Source organism: Suncus etruscus, chromosome 13 (genome assembly GCF_024139225.1).
Source record: "Suncus etruscus isolate mSunEtr1 chromosome 13, mSunEtr1.pri.cur, whole genome shotgun sequence".
NCBI lineage: Eukaryota > Metazoa > Chordata > Mammalia > Eulipotyphla > Soricidae > Suncus > Suncus etruscus.
The window spans coordinates 72,043,205-72,057,763 of NC_064860.1; the positions used below are offsets into that span (position 1 = coordinate 72,043,205).

The following is a 14,559-nucleotide window of genomic DNA, read 5'->3' on the forward strand; positions in this document are numbered from 1 at the left end:
GCCAAGAGAATACAGCTCAGGGTAAGATGAGGGTAAATCTTTAGATAGTACATCAGAGAGTGAAAGAGAACTCGACACTGCAGGTTAAGCTATAGGCAGAAAATTAAGCTGGAGTTAGGTAACACACCCTTCTCCTTACAAAGGAGACTCTCTTGGGAATTTTCTCAAACTCTCTCATCTTGATAAGAGTGTTGCTTGGGTATCTTCAAGATGATCCTTAGATTGTTGATAGGGTGAGTGACTGAGTGAAAGAGAGACAGGGAGGGAGGGAGAGAGAGAGAGAGAGACAGGGAGGGAGGGAGGGAGAGAGGGGGGGGGAGAGAGAGTATTCCTGTGTGTCTATGTGTCTGTGTGTATCTCTGTGTGTGTGGTAAAATACTTTAAGAAAATTTACTGAGATAAATATGAGAAAGAATTAAAGAAAGATATTTGTTCCAAGGAGAATGAGAAATTCCACAGAGAGACAAAAGCCCTAAATACTGTGCCCCCCCCCCCCCATTGATAAAGGAGTTGAATTCATACTCAGAGGTGCTCAGAGTTTACTCCTGGCTCTTGACTTTGGAGTTGTTTCTGGTACTGCTCAGTGGATCATATACAATGTCAGGGACCAAGGCAGAATCAGCTCCATGCTAGAGAAGTACATTATCTTCTACACACATTTCGCTGACACAGGAAAAGTAGTTTAGGACCTTACAGAATAGTCTTAATTTTAGAGTCATAAAAACTCACTTTACCCATTTTTTTCTCTCACATTGAAAGTCATGATGTATTTATAAAAGAAAAATTGAACTGCTATTTTGATGTAGTTTTACATAGTCTACTTGAAATTACCATATTCTACTATTCAGAAAGAGAATTTAACTAGTTTGAGTGGGGAAATTATTTACTATAGTATAGCTTTCTTCTTTATGGAAATTGAGATCAATTTAAAATAAAATGTGTTTTAAAGCAATACAAAAACAGTTTGGACAAGAAGTACATTACAAAAAGTGTTATTTGAATTTAATCTACTTCAATGACTCCCATGAGAAGAGATTAGCTTCATTTTTCCTATAATGGACATCTCAAAATTAATCTCTACTTTTTAATGAGGCCACTTTTCTTTCTTAAGAGTTTGTTCTGTTTACTTAAGAGAAAATAATTACATGTGCTCATTGGTTAATATAATATTTTTCTAGAGTCCTTGAAAGGATCATCCTAATTAATTATGTTTTAGAATAGAGAATTTAACAAGCAACCAGATAATATGGCTGTATTGCTTCTGAATATTTATCTAGCACTCTGTTTCTCTGTAAGTTCTAACTTCTATCTTTTGAAATCTAAAAGAAAAGCACGCTTTGAAATATGCATCTTGTCATCATTTTGTTGTTGTTGAAAGCAACACGGCAGTGTTAAGAACTATGCCAGCTCTAAGTTTCTTGGAGGCTTCACTTCCAGAAACAATCAAGGGAACAAGAGGTATCAGTATTCAAACCCAATATTCCTGCATGCAAAGCCTTGGCTCCCATTCATTGAGGTGTCTCCTAATCCTAAATTTTATGTTCCCTACACATATAGCTCTGAATATCATGTTCTTGGTGTTCTTTAAATACTTGAACTAACTGGAAAAAAATTGACTCATAAGATTAATTTGATATAGAACTAAAAGAAAATCATACACATTCATACATTTCCTCACATAAAATAGGCACCAAGGCAGCTCATAGGCAAGTAAGTGCTCCATAATACTAATATATAAAATTTTGTATTTTAGGCTATAATTTTTTTTTTTGGTTTGTGGGCCACACCTGATGATACTCAGGGGTTACTCCTGGCTATGCACTCAGAAATTGATCTTGACTTGGGGCACCATATGGGATGCTGGGGGATCAAACCACTGTCCATCTTAGGCTAGCGCATGCAAGGCAGATGCCTTGCCCCTTGCACCACAGCTCTGACCCCTATAATTCAGTTATGCACGCATATTCTCTGCCATTCTTGAGTCAGTTGACTTGTTCTATTTGGTTCTCATTTCTTTGGTTATTCATAAACTTTTCAAAAGACCTCTATAACATTTTATAATAGGGAATCCAACATTGTGCTTAATAATTGATGACAAATCAGCTTGTTAAGGAAAAGAGGATCTAATAAAAAATTTCCTCTTCTAAAATTCTTACATTTTTGTAAAAGTTACATCCTCTTCTTCGAAATTTAATTATTTTTAGAAAAAAATTTTCACCTTTAAGCTCTAATATAATATGAGTATATATACAAACACACGTTTATATATACATATATTTGTGCTTATGCAACTAAAGAAATAGTACAAAAGTGATTGGGCATTTGCCTTCATGAGAGCAACATGGATTAGATTCTGATGTAATATTTAATGCACCAAGAAGTGAAAAGGTTATCCTAAAGGCCCTGGGATGACACTAGTAATCATTTGTACTTGAACAAAGGGGTTGAAAAGTATTAAACCCTTGTACTATATTACTAAATTTATGGTTTAGTTGGTCCAAGTATTATGGTTCGGGCCCGGAGAGATAGCACAGCGGCGTTTGTCTTGCAAGCAGCTGATCCAGGACCAAAGGTGGTTGGTTCGAATCCCGGTGTCCCATATGGCCCCCCGTGCCTGCCAGGAGCTATTTCTGAGCAGACAGCCAGGAGTAACCCCTGAGCACTGCCGGGTGTGGCCCAAAAACCAAAAATACCAAAAAAAAAACAAGTATTATGGTTCTCCTAAGCATTACTTGGGAACACACTCCACCAAATAAACCTTGTTATATTGACCATTCTTCCTTCAAAATTGAGCATTCATATTCTTCCTTTTTAACTGGTTTTGCAAGTGTTTGTTTGATCATGCCCCAAATTATTTTTCAAATAATTGAATTTACTGTATATGAGAAAACTGTGCTCAACATTAACGTGTGATTTGTACAAGATCACAGGGGGAAAACTTTATGAAAAGTTCTTCCAAAAAAACATTAAAATATTTATGAAGATCCATTATGTTGGTAAGAAACTGAGAGGAATATTTTTTGTACCAGATCTGAGTAAACAAAGTCTCTTATTAGAATATTTTAGTATATTTAAAAAAGACAAGTCAGTGCATGCACTAATTAGTCTTTCTTGCACACATATAAATATATTAAAATATAATGCTAAAAGAAAAACAATCACTTCCAAACTATAAAATAAGGTATTGGTTATATTCAATCATATGTGCTGTGCCATTCTATAGGTATGCATATACACAATTCTTATTTTATTTTTAATTTAAAATTAAGCAACTTAGAGAAAAGATTGTGGAGAGAACTCAAAGGGCTGGAGTACATACTTTACATGTAGCCCTGAGAGCAACCTACAACAATGAGTCCGTTGGACACACACCATATAGAACTACTGCTGGGAGTGATTCCATGCAAACTAACAAACAGATTTGGCAAGTCAAATAGTGAAATGTACGATGTGTTGGACTGTTTGTCTCCACAGTGTGGCTTATTCTGGTTTTCAGAGTCTAACCATGTAGCAATGCCACCTGGAAAATCAAAATTTATTAGAATAATGTTCAATAACATGAGTTCTAATAAACACAAATGCCCTCCAGGTGATTATGTTGGGCATCGAAGTTTGGAAAAAAGTATTTTATTCTAAATGATATGATTTATAGGTAATTCACTTTTCTCCCAGGAGGCAAATACATAGGTAGTTTGTTTGAATTTATGAAGTACCTTGAACAATAATTTCCACAAAATGAATGCATTCTGATACTTATTTTGATATTCTTAGTCTCCCTCTTGCTTCAGTGGAATGCATATTATAGGTACAATAAACAAAAGAATGATATTATATAAAAATAACTTAAAAGCATCATTTTCTTCTTCTCTGCCTATTTTGTATTCAGATTTTAGTTTATTAAGGCTAAGATACACAGTTTAAACACAATTTTGTAATGAAATATAAAAAAAGCAACTGTTTTCGTATATGTCTTTAAAACAGCAACATTTTTATATTTTTTATCAATTTTATCTTGTTTGTTTGTTTGTTTGTTTTGGGAACACACCTAGCAGTACTCAAGCATTACTCCTAGATCTGCACTCAAAAATTACCCCTGGCAGGCTCAGGGAACCATATGGGATTCAGAGGAGTGATCTTGATTATGCAAGGCAAGCACACTACCCACAATTCACCCCAGCTTCTCATGTGTTAGTATCTCTAGTAACTAAAATCGTATGTAAATCATGTCAAATTTTAATAAGAAATAAGCATACTCCAAGGAAAACAAGAAGCAATCCACATACATGAAAGTTGGAGTCAACATAGATATCAATTTCTATTTCTGAACTCTGTAGATCACTTAACAGTAAAAAATTAGAAATAAGAAAACAGGTTTTAAAAGACATATCCTTCATTATACCTACTTCGTTTTTCTATTTTTTATGGTTTTATAGGGGTTTTCTACTTTAATTTTACTGTAATTATATACATATATACATGACTGTAGTTAACAAAAAAATTTAATGAGAAAAGGGCATGTTAAAAAATTCTTTAGAAGAAAAATAAAACCTCTCCCAACAAGACTGAAATGAAAGATGAGAAAAGAAGCTTTTTTTGTTTCAATTATAATAAAAGTCTTAAAAATCAAATTATAAGAAGATATTTTGAGAGTCCGGTGCTGTGGTGCAGCAGTTAGGTGTTTGCCTAGCATGCAGCTGTCTCAGGACAGACCTCGGGTTTGATCCCCTGGTGTCCCATATGCTCCCCCAAGTCAGGAGCTATTTTTGAGTGTATATTCAGGAGTAACTCCTGAGTGTCACTGGGTGTGGCCCAAAACACAAAAACAAAGAAAAAAAAAGAAGATATTTTGAGTAGTTTAATTCTTTATGGATCAAATACATTTTTGTATGATCTTATATTACTTTTAGGAAATTTTAAGTCTTAATAACCGTAAGAAATTTCCAAATTTCACTAATCTTATTCTTTGTAGATTTAGTATTTAGGTTCGCATTATACAGTCTTTTTACTGATTATATATGTAGTCTATGATCTGAAAAATTTAATGACTTAAATTATTTATTTTTATTTGACAAATTAATTAAAGTTAACATAAGAACCAGCAGATACCACCAATGGTTTTCTTATGTCTTTAATATTGCTTTAGTAATGGCTTAAAACTATATATTAATTTATCAAATATGTATAGAAGCAGAAGCCAACATGTGTTGTTCTCATTAATTAACTTTTATTTAACAGCAAATTATCCCAACATTTAATTATTTTTAAACAATACACATTTATTATTTCAATGTTAATTTGAGTTTAAATCTTGTCTCAGCTTAACTGGTTCCACTAAGCCACAGTATTTTACAAAATTAAATTAGTTTTTGTGGTTCAGGTAATCACATCAAGATTTAGCAAGTGAATGGTCTAATAAAGCTACTTACTTGAGAATTCAGTTAATAAGTGATGATGGTAATGACTTAATTCTGTGCTATACAGAAAATATAAAGGTATTAATAACATATATATCAGTGTATTCATAAGAAAATGAGTGAGGGGGAAATGGCTATTAAAGCCAAAGGAAATACATAAAATATTCTTTTTTATCAATTTTATCAAATATCAGTGTTTATAATCTGATCATATAATCTAATCATAAGGTCAAAAATTTAGAATATTTGATAATATTTGCAAATAGAAAACTTGGGGGAGAGTGAATTGGATGAAAGACATTGGGAAAGATGAGTGATTTGGCATTTTCTTGGGATGCTATATTTTAAAGTAGACTTTTTGGTAGAAGTAAGGATTAGTAGCAATAGATGTAGAAGTATACCACATAAATTTTTATTATTTTTTGCAAGCTTAATTTTTTTCTTACTCTCTTAAACAATCAACACTGCCTTTGAGGCTAGTTAATTTTTCATGTGCACATTCCACATCTAATTATGACATAAGGGGACATTTCTTTTATAATTCTTGTATTCTCTACATCATTGACTACAATGATTTAAATCTAATTGTTAATTAATTGATGACTAGAGTGATAAATGAGAGACAACTGTGAAATGGAGAATTGATCTAAAGCTTAGCATTATTGAGTCTTTTGTCAAATTTTACATATGAAAAACTAAGGTTCAAAATTGAGTAGCAAAATTTGTTCAGATAGAGAACCAAAATGTGGGTATTAATTTTTGTTTTATTCTGGAAATTCAAATTTCTGTTTATTAGAGTCACCAATGGTTTTGATTTTTGTTTCCCTGGGTTTTGGTGGGGGCGCACTGGGAGGGGCTTGGGAGTTACTCCTGGCTCTGCATTCAAGAATTACTTCTGATCTTAACTCAGGAATTACTCCTAGATGTGTTCAGGAAGACCATACTTGATGTTGAGGATTGAACCTGAATTAGCTGCTTACAATGCAAGTGTCTTACCAGCTGTACTATCTCTCCAACCCTGCTAGCATTTTTTTTCAGTCACCTGAAGTAAGAGACAGGAATCCATCTTAGGGGATAAGTATTTGAGATAAGTCTAATTTTATCTTATAATAGTAGTTATCAGGGGCCAGAGTGGTGGCACAGGTGGTAGGGCATGTGCTTTGCATGTACTAACCTAGGACAGACTGTGGTTCCACCCCCAATGTGGTCCCCCAAGCCAGGGGCGATTTCTGAGTGTATAGCCAGGAATAACCCCTGAGCATATCCAAGTGTGGTTCAAAATCAAACAAAAATATGTTATCAATAACTACTTTTTATTTCATGCTAAATACTGTGCAAAACACTATATAGAGTCTTTCCTGCAGTTCCTACATGAGCTCTGTTGAATTGTAACTCTTTTAAAAATAAAGATTTGCCAGTATAAGTTTTACCCAATAGAAACAGCTTTTTCTAAAGTCACAGCAGTAGTAAAAATAAATAAATAAAAAACCACACACACACACACACACACAAACAAGCAAAAAAACTCCAGAAACCAGAAACAATATTCACATTTTTAGTTGTTGAAATAGTGATTCAAAGTGCAAAGTCCATTAAATACCAAAAAGGAAGGTAAAAAGCAAATGATTAGGCCTAAATTCTTAGATTGTTAGAAGCCTGGAGCCAACAATATTATTTTCTAATCATTTCCCATGTTATTAGGATTTTTATATTCATGGCCATCATTTTAAAAACTAATGTATTTGTATATTCTCCTCTTAGATATATTTATATATGTATATATATAAATTATTTATATATTTATTTATTGTATTATATATACTTATATATAATTATTTATATATTTATATATTTTTTCATATTCCTTCAAAAGTCCCACTCCTTTGAAAATGCCTCTTTATTATCCAAAATCAATGTTACTCTTCTATCTCTTATACTAAAGTACATAAATATACTTAAATATTTTCCTAAAAGTGTGTGAAATATCAGCAAAAGTTAACATGTTTGTTGTTAACAAAGGAATGTATAATTATAATAGTTTCATTCTTTAGGTATTTAATTACCTAACTTTCTGGTAATATATTGTATAGACATTTTTTTAAAAATTATAAAATAAAATAACCTTTTATAGCTCAATATATTGTCATAGCTATAATTTATGTACATGTTATCAAAACAATTCAAGAAAAAAACGACACAGGCTGATACAATTATTCTTTTTTGTATTTATTCTTATGTGTCCATACTATAAAAGAATCAGTCACTCTAAAGTGAAATTATGTTTAGTTCATGACTCAGTTGAAGAATTCTCAATTAATCTCAAATGCCTAATGAATTATGTTCAAATAGACAGTGTAGTGTTACTATGTTCAGACATCTCCCAATTCTATATTCCTATGCTCAGTACATACTAGACTATTTCTGAATGTCAAACAGTAAATACTGCAAAACATTATTAATTCAATTCAAATGTCCTACATTATTTTTTTCTTTTAAAAATTCTATTATTGCCATTTATGTGGGGCACCCAAGGAACAAATTATAGACCTAGTTTTAATTTGTTTTTTACTTAGAATCTCCTTTGCATATTATGCAAATATATGAATTATATTTGAATTCTTTTTTTTTTTTTTTGTGGTTTTTGGGTAACACCCGGCAGTGCTCAGGGGTTATTCCTGGCTCCAGGCTCAGAAATTGCTCCTGGCAGGCACGGGGGACCATATGGGACGCCGGGATTCGAACTGATGACCTCCTGCATGAAAGGCAAGCGCCCTACCTCCATGCTATCTCTCCGGCCCCCTATTTGAATTCTTTTTATTAAAATAATTCACTATAGAAAATTTTTTAATAAATGCTCTGTGATAAACTTGATTTGAGTTAGAAAGAAAATTGCTACAAAATAATGAAGAAACAAAAATGCACACACAGACACAGAAATCAATAAAAAGATATAAAATTCAGAAAGTCTATGGACTATATTTAAATTCTTTTTATTAAAATAATTCACTAAATGAAAATTTTCAATAAATATTCTCTGAAATATTTGATTTGAGTAAGAAAAGAAAAAACTACAAAATAATGAAGAAATAGGAATATACTAAAATCTATAAAATGGTATAAAATTTACTTCCAGACTCCATATTATTAGAAAATTTTATTTTTGTCTCCTTTTTTAGAACTAATATTTCATCAACAATTTTATCATGTTTATATTTACAAATATACTTAATATGTGTATAGAAATAAATTAATTGAGCTTAGTTTAGAAAAATCTCCAATAATGACAGTTAAGGAAAGTGCAGTTCAAGGTAAATAATGATTTGATGTACATTTCTGCATATCAGCATCTTATTATAATGATTTGGATCCAGTAGACATGGGATATGGTGTTATATATAATTAGTTTATCAAACAAGTTTCACAATGACACTAATAGCGTTTAAGTGTTCAAAATATTTTGGGTAGCAATTTATTCTACAACTGGTTTTTAACTACCAGTCTGCAGAATGCTGATTGGCAGATATGAAAATATTGATAAAAACACTGGACTAGATATAGCAAGTGTGATTCACATCTTCAATGGACATAAAGAGACAGTATAGTTCACTTTTGAAAATTAAATTTAGACTATCTTAATATGTAATTGAATTTACACATTTATCAAGCCTCTACTTGTTTACTTTAAAATAATTTTCTGTGGGGCCTGAAAAATGGCTCAGCAGTAGGGCATTTGCCTTGCAAGTGGCCCACCCAGGATGGGCCTGGGTTCAATCCCCACCATCCCAAATGGTCCAGAAAACCTACCAGGAGTGATTTCTGAGTGGAGCCATGAGTAACCACTGAGCACCTCCAGGTCTGGCTCAAAAACCAAAAAAAAAGGAAAATCAATTACAGTGAGAGTGAGATAGTAGTACTTTGATTTGAGCAACACAAAGCATAGATCATGAGAACGGAACAAAAGTAAACCTTGGGTACTACTGTAATCTGGATTAGATTTTATGACCCCCAATTAGACAAATAATTTAATTTCATTTAAAAAATACTTCTAGAGTTTAAGTGATCAACTAGCTACCAGGAAATATTTAGTATTTAGGGCTCTTTTATTGATTCCCTTTGAGCACTAAATGATTCCAGTAGAAGCTCTAGATGAGAAATACCTTCTCTGGGGTTACACAACAGTGAGTTTTCTGTATTTTTGGCCAAAATATTTAAGTATGTTTAAAACGTACACATTTCTAGTTTTTTCTAGTCTTCTTAAAATGGATGGTGAGGGAACAGGAAAGAATTGGGCAGACACAAATAATGGTTTGCCAAATTTTAATTTTTAGAGTCAGCACACAGTATGCAGCCTTTTAGACTTTCTCTTTAAGAACTTGCCATGTCCACATCAAAGGAATTTATTAGGCTTTTAGCTTTCCTGTTTTTTTATAGCTCAAAATGAACAAATTTCCAAGTACAAAAGAAGTGCTTCAAAAAGAGTTCTTTTAGTCTTTATTTGAAATCTCCTGTTCTCCTTCAGTTCACAGATATGTCGTACACTGAATGGAGGAATCAGACTACTACACTTTGATCATTTCACTATCTTGTTTGATTAGTGTTTTCAAACTATGGAGTTTATCAGCAGGGGGCTGGTTGATCCCTGTGGCTTATAATGGGCAAAGTACGGGGGAAATAGGTTTTTAGAAATCATTTAAGATCAATCAGTTTCCTCCTTCAAGGTTTAAAAATAACATCATGGACAGATAGATTTTGACATAGAATAAGATCAGAAATTTCCAAAGGGAAAACTGACCAGCATGTACAGTGAATTTTTTTTCTCTTTCTCTTTAAAACCGTGACTTCAAGTCCTCAGATAATTACAAATTATAATCAAAATCCTTTTTAACAAGAATGGAAGCAAGGTGTACAATTGCTCAATTTATCTTTCATTTATTGAGCAAACATCACATTCAGAATGAAGGTTAAGGTTGCTAAATGAGATTTTAAGAATTCAGCTCTTTGGGGGAAGGCACTGAATTCTGTATGTGCAGTAATTTTTTTTAACTATTGCTGTGAATGGGGGTTATTCATCCTCCACTAAAGAATCATTAATTTTGTCAGGCCCATAGCTCTAATTAAGGAGGAATAGCTTTTTTTTTTTTTTGATAATAAATTAACACTGAAATAGAAACTTTTTCATTTAGTATTTCAGAGGTAATCGGAGGGGCTATGTGTTCACTGTCCACCGGTGACTTTTCAATGTAGTTGGCAGCATCTCAGTTCAGGGACTGAATCCATGAAGACACAAGAAGTGATGCCTGGTGGGGATTGTTAAAATTGAAGGTAAAAGAGGTCATGAGGATTTTCCAGTTTAAATATATGTGACTAGATTTAATTTGCAAGTCATTCCTGGACACAAAAACTTAAAACATACTAATTAGGTCGGATTCTGGATGGACACATTTGCACTCCTTTGCATTTCCTCACTTTCTGACCCAAAAGAAAGCTGTGAAGAATGATGATTTTCACTCATATCTAAACATTGATAGATATGTAAAGAATTACATACTAAAAAGTAAATGACCCACGTAGAAAATTTTAATGAGGAGTCTAAGGGCAGTTTTACAAAATTAAGGATTACCTCAAAGAGATGAAATTATTGAACTTTATGAGCATTTTCACATTTAAGTTTTAACACACTAGTCTATGGTAGTATTATAATTGAGTTATTGGCAAAAATAGACAAATTTAGATAATATAATGTCATAAGTCAGGAGGCCATTATATATTATTATCTTAATAAATATAGAATTAACTACTTTTGTTCATTTTAAATTTATATCAAATAAAATTTAATAGGTTTTAAAACATTTGAAGTCTACACTACTTCAAATTTTAAAAACATATGCATCACATTTTATTCATTTTTTGCTTTTTGTCCGGGGACAACTAGTTGTGTGCTTTGAGGTTGTAGTCCTTCCCAAAATTCCTTTTTAGGGAATATGTTGTGTTAAGATTAAGTCTGTGCTTTCTACATGAAAAATACATTAAATTTTTATGTCTGTTAAGTAGGCAAAACTAGACTGATAACCATATCATATGTGTAACTTTGATAGAGACTTTGTAATCTATTTAGTTCAAAATTATAATGGAAACATTTTTATTTAAAATACTTAGAATGTGGGTTAGTTATTAATATACTGGATGTACAAAAATATTCCAAGATTTTGGAATTAAAAAATAAAGGATGATAAAAATTAATATATAATTTCATAAATAATATTTAATTTCATATATATAATATAATTTCAGTTAGTCAGAAATTTTTCTTCTTCACAATTACCACCTCATTTTTAATTCCTAGGCAGCTGTTATAATCACTAAAATGGTCTGCTTCAAATATTTCCTCCCACACTCTTCAAATACATCCTCTGAATTGAGTCCAGTGTTTTCTTCGTAAAATGCAAATCCTCTAATGCCACTCCCCTCCCTATAATTTTTAAATAGCTCTCCAGCTGTTCCTAGCCCACCTTTTCCATGTAATCTCCCAACACTTCCACAATTCCTCCCAGATGGAGCATCTTCAGGCCCCAGAAGTGTTATTTTCTCATGCCTTTGAACAGCCTGTTCTTTGCCTGAGGACTCTGTGTTCATTCTTCAGGAATCTGTCCCAATCATCATACCATCTGGGGATTGTTTGTTGACACCTTTCCTTTACACCTTTCTCAAGAATGGTGAACACACCTCCTCTGTAGTTCCACTAAATATCAATTATAGTCCTTACCAAGGTATACTGTAATTGTTGAATTGCTTGTTTTTGAGCTAAAGTAGTAATATTGTAAGAACCAAAACCATTTATGAAAAATTTAGGCTCATCTCAGGATAAAAGTATAAAATTAAAATAATTGCCTACTTTCTTTGTTTCCTGTTTAAAACCTATTTTCACCACACTGACATCCACATCATGAACAATAGCATTAAAATGATTTGCTACTAACCACCTAATTAGCATATTCATGAATCCACACTCCAAAGAAGCTATAAGTGTAGTAATAATGGTGTACACTGTGTATAAAGTACAAACTAATGATTCATTATATATTGGTAGTAAATTTTTAAATATTGTCTCTCCATTCTTTTGTTTGTTTGTTTGTTTTTGTTTTTTCGGGCCACACCCATTTGCTGCTCAGGGTTTACTCCTGGCTAAGCACTCAGAAATTGCCCTGGTTTGGGGGGGATCGAACCGTGGTCCTTCCTTGGCTAGTGCTTGCAAGGCAGACACCTTACCTCTAGCGCCACCTCGCTAGCCCCATGTCCCTCCATTCTTAAATCTTTTTGTTTGTTTGTTTGTTTGTTTGTTTGTTTTTGGGCCACACCCGGTGACGCTCAGGGGTTACTCCTGACTATGCGCTCAGAAGTCGCTCCTGTGCTCCTGGCTTGGGGGACCATATGGGGCGCCTGGGGATCGAACCGCAGGCTAGTGCAGGCAAAGCAGGCACCTTACCTCTAGCACCACTGCCCGGCCCCCATTCTTAAATCTTTGTCTCTGTATTTCTTCAACTCTGCAATAGTTCACAGCAGTACCTACGTAATACTACTATTGTGCACATTGAGCTTTATCCACCTAAAGCAAAATACCACTGGAAGAACACATAGGTCATTGACTTTCTTTAATTCTAAGCTGGTCACACTTATTGACAATAAGCAATCACGCTGTTTCCTGTTAACCTTTTCAAATGGGTGTGCATCTTTTAATAACTCTTTTTCTCATCTATAATTCATCTTGAATTCTTACTTTTTTAGAGTTATTCTTTTTTCATTTTTTGCATACTTTAAAAAAATAATTGGAATATTTTGTATTACACAAAATGATACATCCATCTGTGGGCTCATTTAAACTGTTCTCTCTCTTATAACTACCTTTAAATGTTACAAGTAAATATCAACAAATAGTACTGATTCCAAATTTTCTCATTTATACCATAATGCTCTTTCAATTTACTGCTACTTTAGCAATTTCAATCTCCCCAAAAGTTCATGATCAGTAATAGTTACCATTTTTATTTCCACATCAATAGCCTTAAACTTTCCTCTAAATATTTATTACAAAGTAAATGATTTCTATGGCCTCTTATTTATGTACCAATCTTCTGCTGTCACCAGTCTACCAAAATTGTTCTAGTACATGCCCCAGTAAATTTTGAGTTAGCCTCATCTAATCAATTTAGTATTTTTACTATTTTTTACTGCACAATTACTTAGTTATTCATGATTTGTGTGGGGGCATACAATGTTTTAGCATCAATCCCTTCACCAGTGTCCACTTCTCTTCATCAACTATCTCTACTCCCTGTGCCATTTGCCTCAATTCCACCAGTCTGCCTCTAAGAGGTATAATTTTTATGTTTAAGTTTTGTTATAGAAAAATCACTTTTCCTATTGAATATCAATTATTATGCTCTTTGTTTCCATTGTCTTTGGGCATTCATTATTCCACCATTAAGTTTCTTTTATCCTGCATAAGATAGACTATTCTGTATATTCGTCTCTCTCCCTCTGATTAACCTCACTCAGCATGATTCTCTTTAGGTAATTCCAAGTAAAAGCAACAAAATTATTTAATCATTTCTATTAGCCAATTAGTATTCCATTTTGTATATCTACCATCGTTTCTTCAGTTAGTCATCGAAGACAGTAAAGTTGCTTTCATATTATGAATACTGTATTATAGATAATGTTAGGGAATATAGCAGTATAAATATTTTATACCAATTATTTCTGGTCTTTGTGTTATATTCAAAGAATTGGGGGTTACTAGGTCGATTTGAATCTAAATTTCTACCATCAACTCTTTTTTTTGTAGTGAGTGTGGGCACTCACCCCACACACATTCTCTTACTTCTGTGAGGCCTCCAGCTGAGAACATTCCCCACAAAAGCTACAATATCAAAAACACTATTTGAATTCCAGGATGACTTAATTTGTTTGAAGCTGTCATCCACATAAAAAAAATTATATGCCAGTGTATAGTTTAGGTCATGTAATGTTTGGAAAAAAATCAAATAAAAGAATGGTCAGATTACTAAAATGTCTCTCAATGTACAAATAAACTCATTGAAGATACAAAAATTTTCATAAATTTGCTTATTACTGTACTTATTTTTAC

General features: G+C 32.8%; 1 protein-coding gene across 2 annotated transcripts in view; it reads left to right on the forward strand.

The window, feature by feature from the left end:
- CADM2 (cell adhesion molecule 2) overlaps positions 1–14,559 on the forward strand; it is a 1,096,781-nt gene that overhangs the window by 712,339 nt on the left and 369,883 nt on the right. The window lies entirely within an intron of this gene.